At 36.6% G+C, this 12,617-nt stretch overlaps 1 long non-coding RNA gene across 1 annotated transcript; it reads left to right on the top strand.

Annotated features, from left to right (window-relative positions):
- Positions 1 to 504: 504 nt before the first annotated feature.
- On the top strand, positions 505 to 10,825 carry LOC139125486 (uncharacterized). The gene is made up of 3 exons (XR_011550245.1): positions 505 to 1,284; positions 2,015 to 2,095; positions 10,288 to 10,825. It is a non-coding gene; the product is annotated as an uncharacterized lncRNA (long non-coding RNA).
- Positions 10,826 to 12,617: the final 1,792 nt, after the last annotated feature.

Genomic DNA, 12,617 nt, shown 5'->3' with positions numbered 1-12,617 from the left:
ATCATAAGAATTATTTTTTTCTGGGTGAATTGATAGGGTTTATACAGTACAAGAATTACATACAATGTAAGTCAAACTTTGTCCAAAAATGACAAAAAATTCCTTAAAATACACATTCGCATATTTCATCACAATTTGAACAAATCTAAGTTGGGTTATCCCTAGGTACCTGTATACCAATCACAAAGCTGTCTGACCAGCGGTTATGAAGAAGAAGATTTTTTACCAAAAACAACTTTTTTGACATTAATTTGCCTATTTTCAACAATATCACAAAATTCAAAAAAATCGTTTCTCAAAATCATATTTTTCATCTACACAACAAATATCAAATCGGTGAGTACTGCGGTTCTCAAGATATTTGAGTGGACGGACGCCTCACAAACAGACAGACATACATACATACATACATACATACATACATACATACATACATACATACATACATACATACATACATACATACATACATACATACATATACATACATACATAATACATACATACATACATACATACATACATACATACATACATACATACATACATACAGACTGACGACGGACGCTGGACGGATACCCATCCCAATAGCTTCTATAGACTATAGTCTATAGTAGCTAATAAAAACTTGGCCTTAAACTGTTGACGTATATGTATACTTTGTTTACAACTTTACTGATTGTACATAAAGGCCATTTAGGCAAACCGACTTCATATGTCCAAAACATCTGGATGATTGTTAGAGAGTCTGTCTTAAAGAAGCAGTAATGCACTGGGATTGATAAAGAAAGGTTAAAAAATTGTCACACTGTCAAACCAGAAAACAAAGCTGATTTCCCGATACATTGACTTTACTTAAAAGGGGAAGCTGGCTCACAAAATTTGATCTGTGCCATGCATGTTGCTTCAACTTGCAAGAAGATTTCAAATATCTGAAACCTGTGATTGGTAATTGAAAGTCTGCCTTTGTAAATATATGTGCAATTCATAGCAGGATAGAGGAGGCATCACTATAACTTGGAAGTCTTGTGGACAAGAATATAGCTTCATATTGATTTAGACAGGACAAACTAATATAGTCCTAGGAATGACAGAAAACAAAACCCCATATGTACACTTTATAAAGTTGATGTTGTTGATTGTTGCCTTGTACCCCTATTGTCTGGTCCAGCATTTGAATATGCTAAGTGTCAAGTTGCACTAAAGTTAATTGTCTCCTTCTTTTTGTGCCGTTTTTTCCATGAGCCATGCCTGTTGGTGGAAACAAAGGGAAAACTAGGCTCGGTAAGGTTGTTGCTCTATACATATACATAGCTAATATGTGTCACCATTATTTACACAACTATCACATGACAGGTAATTTGCATGGCATTTCAAAAATCGGTTTTCCCTATGTTTTGTCTCAATTCTTCATAATACCTAACTCAAACTTTCTAGAATGCAAGCTGTTAAAATGTTCTTCCAAAGAGTGTCTCAGATTTTTTTAATTTGGTTAGTTTTTAGGAGTATAATTTTAAAGAAATCAACAAGGATTAATTTCACCGCTCTGGAAGTTTTTCTGGCATAAAAATTGTTTTCGAAGGTTTAAAAATTGTGAGACTCACTTTTGAAGATCCTTAGGACAGCTTGCAATCAAACAAATTTCAGCCATATATCTCAAAGCACTGAAACAAAACATAGGGAAACCAGATTTAGAAAAGGTTATGCATATTACCAGTCACGTGATAATTATGCACAAAATTGTGACAAAATCTATGGTAACCAACCTTTTCCCTATATCTAAGCTTTCCGAAAATATATAACTTACGGGGGTTGTGAGCTGATTAAGTACTGGAGAATTGGTAGCTTAAAGAGGTCAATTTCTTGTCTGGAACCTTAAGTTATTTCCTCAGAATACAGAATGATGATTCAGTAGTCCGTCTAATTGTTTAGCATGTTAAATGATGAAAGACATAAACAAAATATTGCCAGTTTGTACTTGAACGCTCTATTTTTATCCATTGATATATCACAGATGGCAAGGTTGCGACAGGAATTCATGTAAACAAATCTGGAACTGCTGGTGGCACTGGCGATATCTCCTTAACTGAGACGAGTAAGTTATGTGAAATCTTCATAAGTAGTCGAAAATATCAGCGTCCTGCTTGATGCAAGCTGATAGAAAAGTATTCTAGTGTGTAAGAAAATTGAGATGTATCAAAAATCAAGCAAACATTTGAAATAACAGGGTAAGAACTTCTTTGTTAAGAATATTTATAATGGTATTGGTGGTATGATTCGAAGTTTACTAATATAGGAAAGAGAGGACACTTGAAACGTTCTGCAGGTTTACTGTATAATAATTTGCATTTATCCCCGAAAACGCTGTAAATGCTAGACAAGGCCCAACATCACTGGTAGTGATGCTGTGTCCCAGCCAGCTACAACATCGGCGAAATTAAGGAATACCCAACTAAGGCCTTTGTTGGTGAAATGCGCCACCAAATGGGTGACCATTTAATGAAAAAACTGTAATTTTTGTAAAATACATCAAACAGGCCACTAATTGATGACACACGAACATAGTACACAACGTGCGGCCTTACAATAACTAGCCTACTTATACGTGTGATAAAATTGTAAAGGTGAGATACATCGATTAGGCCACAAAATGGATGACCAATAAACTCACTCATAAACAAATTTTCATTACAATGATTAACATGCTCATTACTGTAAAATACATAAAGTGGGCCACAAAATGGGTGACCAGTTAACAGTCTAACAAAGAATTTACCTACACAGGTAACCCACTTAATCACGCCCCGATCTTGTGGGGCCCAAACACGCCACAAGACACACCTTGTGTCGGCCCAGCAAGAATAAACTCTACATCACTGCAGCCCTCGAGAACAGTGGCCTGTCTTGGTCGCTACATTGACTTCTGCTGTGTTGAGAAATTGGCAAATGAACTGTGCCACATGCCTGTTGCACAGATGCATGCTACATTTATATTAGCACAATACCAGTATCTATCTAGCAATAACATAACCATCCTACATATATATTTTGATTGGCTATGCTACTACCATCAGTGTTATTGCAGCAATCGAGGTAAAGCTGTAACAATTGTAAAGTCTGAAAACTACATTTTGTACTATATCTACAAACAAGTCTGGTTGACCCCCTCTCCTTATTACTACCTTGGGAAACAAGGCACAAACTCAAATTGAGAACCTGTATTTCCTACTGTGGCTAAACACAAACCAAAGAGAGACTTTGCTCCAAAAACAGAGATTAAAAACCCCTTTTGGATGGAAAAATTCTCTCTGAAAAAGCAAAGTATACTCAATGGAATCACAATGCGTGGAAGATAGCGAAAAAATGTTAGCAATGTGAAATTGAATCTGCTAGTCTGGAGGAAGTGCAAAGTGTGACCCTAAAAACTACCTTTACTACATTAATATATTTCTAAACAGCGTCCTCCCAATCCAACAAAACATTATTTTCTCCTTATACGTTGTCACTTGAGGAACATCTTAAGGGACATCAGGTAATAAGCTAGAACGGCACAACGACCCTGCAAACAGTTACTGTGCTAACTCGTTGTGCAATATTTACAATTTACAGTCATTAAATCAAGGATGACTATTTTTGATCATATATTTTTATACAAATGTATAAATGCAAAGTTTAATGTTAATGCTTTAGCTTCATTTTTTAGTCTTCATGTACCAAGGTTTTCAACTAGGCGTACTACTTTGTTTCATGTGCCATTTGGTAGAGTTAATTGTGTTGGTGACTCTCTTCTTAGTAGAATTCCGAGACAAGCTAATTTGCTTTTAAACGAATACAATGACATTGATCCTTTTTCTGTGAATTAAAATGGTTTTAAAAATGTTTTAAAATATTGTTTTCTCAGTATTTGTTAAAGTTTGTTCGTCTTGTCTTCATGTTTTAACTCTGTATCTGTATTTTTACTAACAGTCTTCCATAAATGGCCTCAGCTGTGGAAGTCATTATTAATAAAATTAAAATAAAAACATAGGGCCAAAGTCCCTAAAGCTACTATAGACATGGACACAAAATTAAGTATTTCCTGACTGTATGAAATTATCTCACTAAGGTCATCCTAGGGACATGTAAACCAAACATTAAAGCTGTCTGACCAGCGGTTTTGAAAAAAACAAGCGACTCAACAGTTGACAGAGCTCTGCTGTGTTATGTAGAGAATAACCTTTTGTGACAAATGAATTGATGAAGAAGGTCGATATCTTTGATAGCTCATTTCAGGATTGCCTGACCAAAAATGGAAAAAATTCCGTAAAAATACAGATTTGCATATTTCATCAGACTATATTAGTCTATAATAGCAAATAAACGAGAGTTAATTACATTCTAATTAAAGTAAACAAGACTTGCTTAAATCAAGATTCACGTCATAAAAAACAGCATATCTGTCAGGTTATAAAGAATCTTGAGCTCGTTATCTTTTAATATCAGAGTATTTCATCCTATTAACCAAGCACATTTTAACTTTCAAATTAACATTGTAAGTAAGTTCTGTTGAATAGTTGAGACTGTACGTACTCAGAGAAAGCACACAGAAGAGACAAATGATTGAAACTTAAGAAGTTCAAGGTCATCAAAAGCATTATAAGGAATCATGTTACACTTTCATTGCACTGTATAAACAGATTGCATAATTACTATAAATAGCACATGAGGAATCTTACAGCCCAGCTTTACCATAAAAACCCTATCACTCTGACCACTCTTTTAATTGACCACTCTATTTTTTCCTCAAAAAGTAATCTTCTTTTATCCTTACCAGTCAACCATAAATGGAAATTAGAACTTTCTCTATCTCTATTTATTTGACCACCCTATCATGACAAACTATTATGAGTAATTTCTTTTAGATAACATAAATGGTGGTTCAGAATATATCAAAGTTGGGATTCACGAAAGTTGCCTTTACATGTTTTAATCCTCAATTCACTATGAACTGTCAAAAAAGTTGAACTTTCTGATAATTCCACACTAAAATTATTTTGGCTTTGATGATTTCCTAATTAATTCAATTATTTAAAATCATAAGAATTATTTTTTTCTGGGTGAATTGATAGGGTTTATACAGTACAAGAATTACATACAATGTAAGTCAAACTTTGTCCAAAAATGACAAAAAAATTCCTTAAAAATACACATTCGCATATTTCATCACAATTTGAACAAATCTAAGTTGGGTTATCCCTAGGTACCTGTATACCAAATAACAAAGCTGTCTGACCAGCGGTTATGAAGAAGAAGATTTTTTACCAAAAACACCTTTTTTGACATTAATTTGCCTATTTTCAACAATATCACAAAATTCAAAAAAATAGTTTCTCAAAATCATATTTTTCATCTACACAACAAATATCAAATCGGTAAGTACTGCGGTTCTCAAGATATTTGAGTGGACGGACGCCTCACAAACAGACATACATACATACATACATACATACATACATACATACATACATACATACATACATACATACATACATACATACATACATACATACATACATACATACATACATACATACATTACATACATACATACTACATACATACATACATACATACATACATACATACATACATACATACATACAGACTGACGACGGACGCTGGACGGATACCCATCCCAATAGCTTCTATAGACTATAGTCTATAGTAGCTAATAAAAACTTGGCCTTAAACTGTTGACGTATATGTATACTTTGTTTACAACTTTACTGATTGTACATAAAGGCCATTTAGGCAAACCGACTTCATATGTCCAAAACATCTGGATGATTGTTAGAGAGTCTGTCTTAAAGAAGCAGTAATGCACTGGGATTGATAAAGAAAGGTTAAAAAATTGTCACACTGTCAAACCAGAAAACAAAGCTGATTTCCCGATACATTGACTTTACTTAAAAGGGGAAGCTGGCTCACAAAATTTGATCTGTGCCATGCATGTTGCTTCAACTTGCAAGAAGATTTCAATATCTGAAACCTGTGATTGGTAATTGAAAGTCTGCCTTTGTAAATATATGTGCAATTCATAGCAGGATAGAGGAGGCATCACTATAACTTGGAAGTCTTGTGGACAAGAATATAGCTTCATATTGATTTAGACAGGACAAACTAATATAGTCCTAGGAATGACAGAAAACAAAACCCCATATGTACACTTTATAAAGTTGATGTTGTTGATTGTTGCCTTGTACCCCTATTGTCTGGTCCAGCATTTGAATATGCTAAGTGTCAAGTTGCACTGAAGTTAATTGTCTCCTTCTTTTTGTGCCGTTTTTTCCATGAGCCATGCCTGTTGGTGGAAACAAGGGAAAACTAGGCTCGGTAAGGTTGTTGCTCTATACATATACATAGCTAATATGGTTGAGTGGCAGACAGAACCAAAACATTGGAAAGTCATTAAAGGAGCCTGGGCAGTACCATGCAGACACAGCCTCCAACATATGACAAGCGGATAAAATGACACTGCTGCTGACTCAGCCGATCCAGCGGTATGGGGAAAACCACAGCTTGAAAACAAATTTCACACAGGGAAAACGCTTTACGCGCAGCAACATCTTAGATAGTTGACCAGCAGAGCCGAATCCAACCATGAGGGAAATTTCCACCAGGGAAAAATGAAAAAGCTGAACATACAGCAACACCCAACATAGTGGACCAGCACAGCCGAAATCCAACCATGAGGGGAAAGCCAAGCTGTAAAAACACACTAAATTTTACAAAGGGAAAAAATTAAAACGCTGAAGACACAGTAACACCTCACATTGAGAACCTGATATTTGCTGTAGCCCAGCAAAATCCAGCTTAATGGGATGCAATGAGCAGGGTTGCCATATATAACTCACATGTTTCAGTCTGCTGCCATTTTATTTGCAGCAAAAGTTCAACCACAGCGATGAGATTTACAGCAAGAAAACTTTCCGAATTACAATTTTGACAAATTTGAACCAGCTAACCTTGAACACATTAGTATTTGTAATTAAGAAGCTCACTAGTTGTACCCCTATGTTGGGCAACAAGTCTCTCGCGTACATGAAATCCACCGCAATCGTATATTATCTATATTACTATTGCTCTCATAAACTGAACTGACAGAGATTTCTTCGCATATAATCCCTCCGACTGAGAGCATATAAATGCTCAAAAAGTAGGGCATGCATCTTTTGCCTTAACAAACTGGTTTTACCTGAGGGTGAAATTAAGTATCCTATACTACTTCAACCCCATGTGTGGGTGAGGTATTGTTTCCTTCATAGAGTGACGTCGGCGTGACTCCATATCTGCCTTTTGATCAAAAGGACCGCGTTATGGATAGTGTGCAGATGTGCCTGCTGTTGATATTTTGATGTCTCAAGTAGGCGTGTTTTGACTGTGAAGAAGTAGGTTGTAGCCCTCGCGACTGTTGTAGAAGCTAATGATAATGATGCTGTTAACTGTCTGCTGCTTAAGACCATTGGCAGGAACCACACCTTTCGCAAGGTACAAAGAAAGACACTCGGCAGTAATGCTGCTATTGCATGCCACCACTTGACATTATTTTGGAGGTAGGTAAGGGTAGCTCAAAACCCCAACTGGACTGCTAACTGGGACTCCCAGTTGGCTCAAAATGCATTCTGGGACCAGTCCCAGTTGGCCTCATGGACCGGTCAACTCTTGCACTGGTCACAAAGGTGAAGTCAGTGAAATGAAATCGTAATATTAATGGAAAAGGAGTTTCCCATCCCACTATATACCTTTTGTAGCAATTGTATGCTCTTGTTTATTCATGTTCCCTGTGAAAATTGTGTATGTTTTTTGTATTGGAAACCTAACATCTCCCAGTTTCATTCTAGGACAGTCAGGTTCATTTTAATTCTGGGACTTGTAGTTCCATAGAGCTATGACAGACATACAGACTGAAATAGAAAACACTGAGACAGCATATGCTACATGGCTACTAGCTGTCAATGAAGTTTTGAAGCAGTGCGTGTTGTTGACTTGTTAATTTGTGTATTCAAAACCCTTTGTCTTAAAATGTTATGGGACTATTATCACCTCATTGATGTCTATTTTTTCCTCGCATAACAATGAAATGATTCTGCTGTACCAGTACATGCATGCACCAATGGTTGCCCCTCTCCTATTTATGTCTATCTGTTCAAAATATAACTACGTCCAAATTAAGATATCACTCATATACTTCAAATGAACTGCAATTCTATTAAACACAGCGAGTTTTCGATAAATGTTTTGTTTGCTGTTTTTAATGTAAATTTGAACGCCTTGATGAGTTGCTAGTCTTAAATTGCACAGTTATTTTCATCTCCTTTTTTCATCAACGTCTCTCTATCAACGTGATCCGTGCAGTAAGATTTCAACACACACCATAGCACAGGACGTACTAGTGCTAAGAATGAGTACATCACAGTAACGCCAAAGTTATGCGCCTACTCAAATGTTTTGAAACAGCGGGAAGGCAGTACTAAAACACATAAAAAAAAATTAAAACACGCGTTAATATTTCTGGATTATTTCCATGTAAAACATAACGTGGGTATACAAAAACCCTAGTATGTGCACACAGATGCAAAACAAAGACTTAAATTACTTTGGCCTTAGTGGGATCTATTAAATGTGGTATACCTATAATTATGAAAAACAATAAAAGATTGCAAGTACGAAGTAACAGTAACTAGATTTTTTCATAGTGGTCCCAGTTCACAATTGGATGTGTCCCTGAAGTGTACTGGGACTGATCCTGGAGGCCAACTGGGACCGGTCCCAGAGTTAATTTTGAAGCCAACTGGGACTGGATCCTGGAAGCTAACTGGGACCGGTCCTGGTAGCTAACTGGGACTGCTCCTTGAAGCAAACTGGGACCAGTCCTGGAAGGCAACTGGAACTGATCCTGGAGGTCAACTGGGACCGGTCCCAGAGTGCACTTTGAGCCAACTGGGAGTCCCAGTTGGGCGGTCCCAGTTAGGGGTTTGAGTTACCCTTACATACCTGTATTTTGCGTAAAGTTATACAAAGGATAGATAGCAGAAATTCACCTAGTGAATGGTTCCAGCTAACATAATTTCAAGCACGAAAGCTGATGGACTTTGACTGGTATGAAGTCCTAATAAGCCTGGTTTGGAGACAAATATGGTGAATAGAGAAACTGATATGGGCAAGATGGTGAGAACCCAGACCTAAGTGTCCCATTTATTGACTTGCCCTCTGCTGTCAATGTAGCAAATACAAAAAAAAAAAACGCATAAAAAGGAGGCGAGACTATGAACACAGAAAGTGCTAACGCAGTGAATAAGTAAGGCCGTAAACGCAGCAAAATCCAAAAAGTGATAAAAGGGGATGCTACTGTAAAAGCGGAAAGGTTAAACAAAGTTGAAAATAAAAGCAATAAAAACAGCAAATCCAACATATGGATTGTGAAGCTGTAAGAAGATGGCTAAATTCGAAAAAAAATCAATACTTGCAAAATCACCTACGTCCGACCCAGTGCGATTCAGAAGAGTGCAAGAGCAAATTCCTCAGATTTGTTTGGCGCGCACGTCATTTGACAAAGTCATCAAGGCCATGCATGTTGCCTGCCAGCACCACACCGTCCAGGTGATCATGCCATGAAGTCATGGTACTCACCTCCCTTGCGAATTTCAAAGCGAATATATGGCATAAGTTTTAAATAAAGATGAAGGTTAAATGATTGTGATTATTTTAAAACAAAAAAAGTGAATGGAATGAACGCCCATTCACTGTCTTAGGACAAAAGAGGATAGGACAAGCCTACACGATGACCTCTTGACCCCGCCAAAGGAGGCGCTGTATGATCTTTGCATGAAATAAAATCCCTTACTTTTGTAAACTTCTTAAATACGTACGCTAGTAACACTTTTTAGTAATATTCATTTCGTGGCCAATAAATCACTGTTCAATTGTATCATTTGTATGCTTGGCGACACTCATGTTGCTGTTTTGCAATATTTATATATATCTTAATTTACGTTTAATAGTGACAATGATGGCATTTCTCTCTGTTATTGATTTTAAAGGGAGGGGTCGTACTGTATGTAGAAGTTAACAGATATGGAAGAAATGTGCAGCAAATTCAACATTTGATGCAGGTTCATAGTTACCTAATGTTGTAGTTCTGCTTGTGTAAATCAAATGTACATAAAGTATGCTTTGTAGCATTACTTGTAACGATGAGACGTACGCATGACATGAATGTTATAACACACTTAAAGTTTCTCATTTCAGACGGCGTTTTTCTGATAGCAGCACTGGGTGGTGGCCGAAAACAGCTGACTTTTCCTGGAACATCATTCAGAAAGATATATCAACTCTGCTAAAAACGACAGGGCATAGTGTTTACATAACCGCGTTTGACGTTTCTGAGGATGAAATCAGGGACGCCAGAGATCATGGAATTGACTTAATCATTGCTAGAAAATTGTCCCGAGACATACCATATTCAGAGAGGCTATTACTTCATAAGGCTTACTTTCCGACTCTACATGAGTTCAGAAACATCTCCGTCATCATTGGGTATGCTGATGATGATCGTCTTCTAGATGGTGCTCGGAGTATGCAAGAATCTTACTTTCCAGATGCTAGTTTTGTACTGTTTCTGACCAACATACCAGAAGATACTGACATGAAGCCTTCTGATATTGCAAAACTTGAACATGACATCCTAAAGAATGCTCGCTCTTCAGAATTGATTGTTTCCATTGGACGTAGAATACATGAGCACTATACAAACAGATTTCGTGCCTTTCGAGGCATGGATTTACTCCGGGACCATTTACAGTTCATTCCTAGAGTGGATGATGAAATATTAAATACTAATGTTCCTTGTCCATTTGTAAAAGGAAAGATTGAAATTCTTTCGTTTGATTTTGTTGCTAAGAGTTTGTCGGACTGCGCAAAAAATTCTGAAGTCGCCGCTCTTGCAATTGGTCAACTTGCAAATGACGCTGTTGCAACAAGCGAATCGGTCAAAGGATTTAAGTGGAAAATCCGTGGCTTACCAGTTGAAATTTTGGGAGAATGCCAAGAGCTGTTAAGGCTACAACTGACTCTTTTCACGTGTCTGTTAAAGCATTACCATTTACACGTGACATAATGTCAACAATATTGGTTGACTTTAAACAATGTCACCTACATTTAGTCACACCTGAACAAGATCAGTTTGGAATGATTACTCTTCTATCGGCCGCAGCTGGTGTACCCACAATAATGCCTCCATACTCTGGCATTGCTGATTATTTGGAAGAGGATATGATTGAACAATACAATATGATAGTAGTCGAGAAATATGGAATGCATAACAAGCCAGAAAAGATCGCTGGCAAACTAAAAGAAAAAATGTCATAATTCTCGAGAATCAAATCTCGTATGAAAACTTTTGCAATCATAGCAAAACACTGCAAAATATTTTGACAATGTCCATGAGAGAGGGATATATTGCCAAGTCACATAAAAATTTGTTTGAAAAGTTCAAAGAAGAAGTTCGCCTGAAGTTACAAGAATGACGTTTTACAAAAGGTGAGAACTTTAAGTCATTTTCTCAGAATGCAGAATGAATTAAGAATTAAGAGGTGCCATTGATTAATAATTTAAATTATGAAAGAGAAAGACCAAATAATACCAATGTGTACTGAAATGTTCTTTTTTTCCGTTGAAGTTTCACAGACAGCAAATCGTACTGGTAAGTTAGGGGTAACCAATCACTGGACACTAATCGTGTTTATCTCTGTCGATGTCAGCAAATAGAAAAAGTAGTTTTGAATGTATATAAGATGTTATGTGTGAGTAAACGAACAAAAGGTGAGCTCAGCAGCTTTCTTTTAAAACAAAATTTATTACAAATATAAATTAGTCAGTAAGTCGAGGGATAAAATACAAACTTTAAAGTGTACATGCTTCTTATCTCAGTGGGACGGCAAAGCTCCAGTCTCAGAGTTTAACAGTCAGTTTGATGAATGAACAGTCCTTTGGCTTGCTTGCTTGAGGTTGTATAAAGTCCACAGTATAAATTCAGCATGGCTGTGAAGGTCTTGAAAAGTCTTGAAATTAATACTGCCGGAGTTTCCAAAATCTTGAAGTACATGCAAGAGAAGCGATCCAAGATGTGTATCTGGAAGCTGTGCTGCCCCTTATTTATACTATGTTGTTATATAAGAGCATAAAACAGAACTAGAACTTTATTGACATGCTAATTTATGCTCAAAAATTATCTGTTACACAATTAATTAAATTCCAGAACATGCCAAACATGACTAATTGAATTCGAGGTTGTGAGGTCGTAAAGCTCTGTGACCTTGAGAATGTTCTAGACTAAGAAAATCAGGTTGTGTGAGGGGGAAATGACCTACATAACACATCCCATCTTCAAAAAAGAAATTTTTTTAAAGAAAATCTTTCTTTTACAAATTTGATTTTAAATTGACAACAACAATTAACTCTAAATACGAGAGAGACAGTCTGCAATCAATTTTCTCTGCCCTTGTTATGCCTAATATGAAGGAAAAACTCCTGTAACATTAACCTCCATCTCAGCAATCTCAGCATCTCAGCAATCTTTT

This window comes from Ptychodera flava (assembly GCF_041260155.1).
Source record: "Ptychodera flava strain L36383 chromosome 3 unlocalized genomic scaffold, AS_Pfla_20210202 Scaffold_25__1_contigs__length_14229661_pilon, whole genome shotgun sequence".
Classification (NCBI taxonomy): domain Eukaryota; kingdom Metazoa; phylum Hemichordata; class Enteropneusta; family Ptychoderidae; genus Ptychodera; species Ptychodera flava.
The sequence above is the reverse complement of the archived record's forward strand: the minus strand, read 5'-3'. Positions and strand labels throughout refer to the sequence as shown.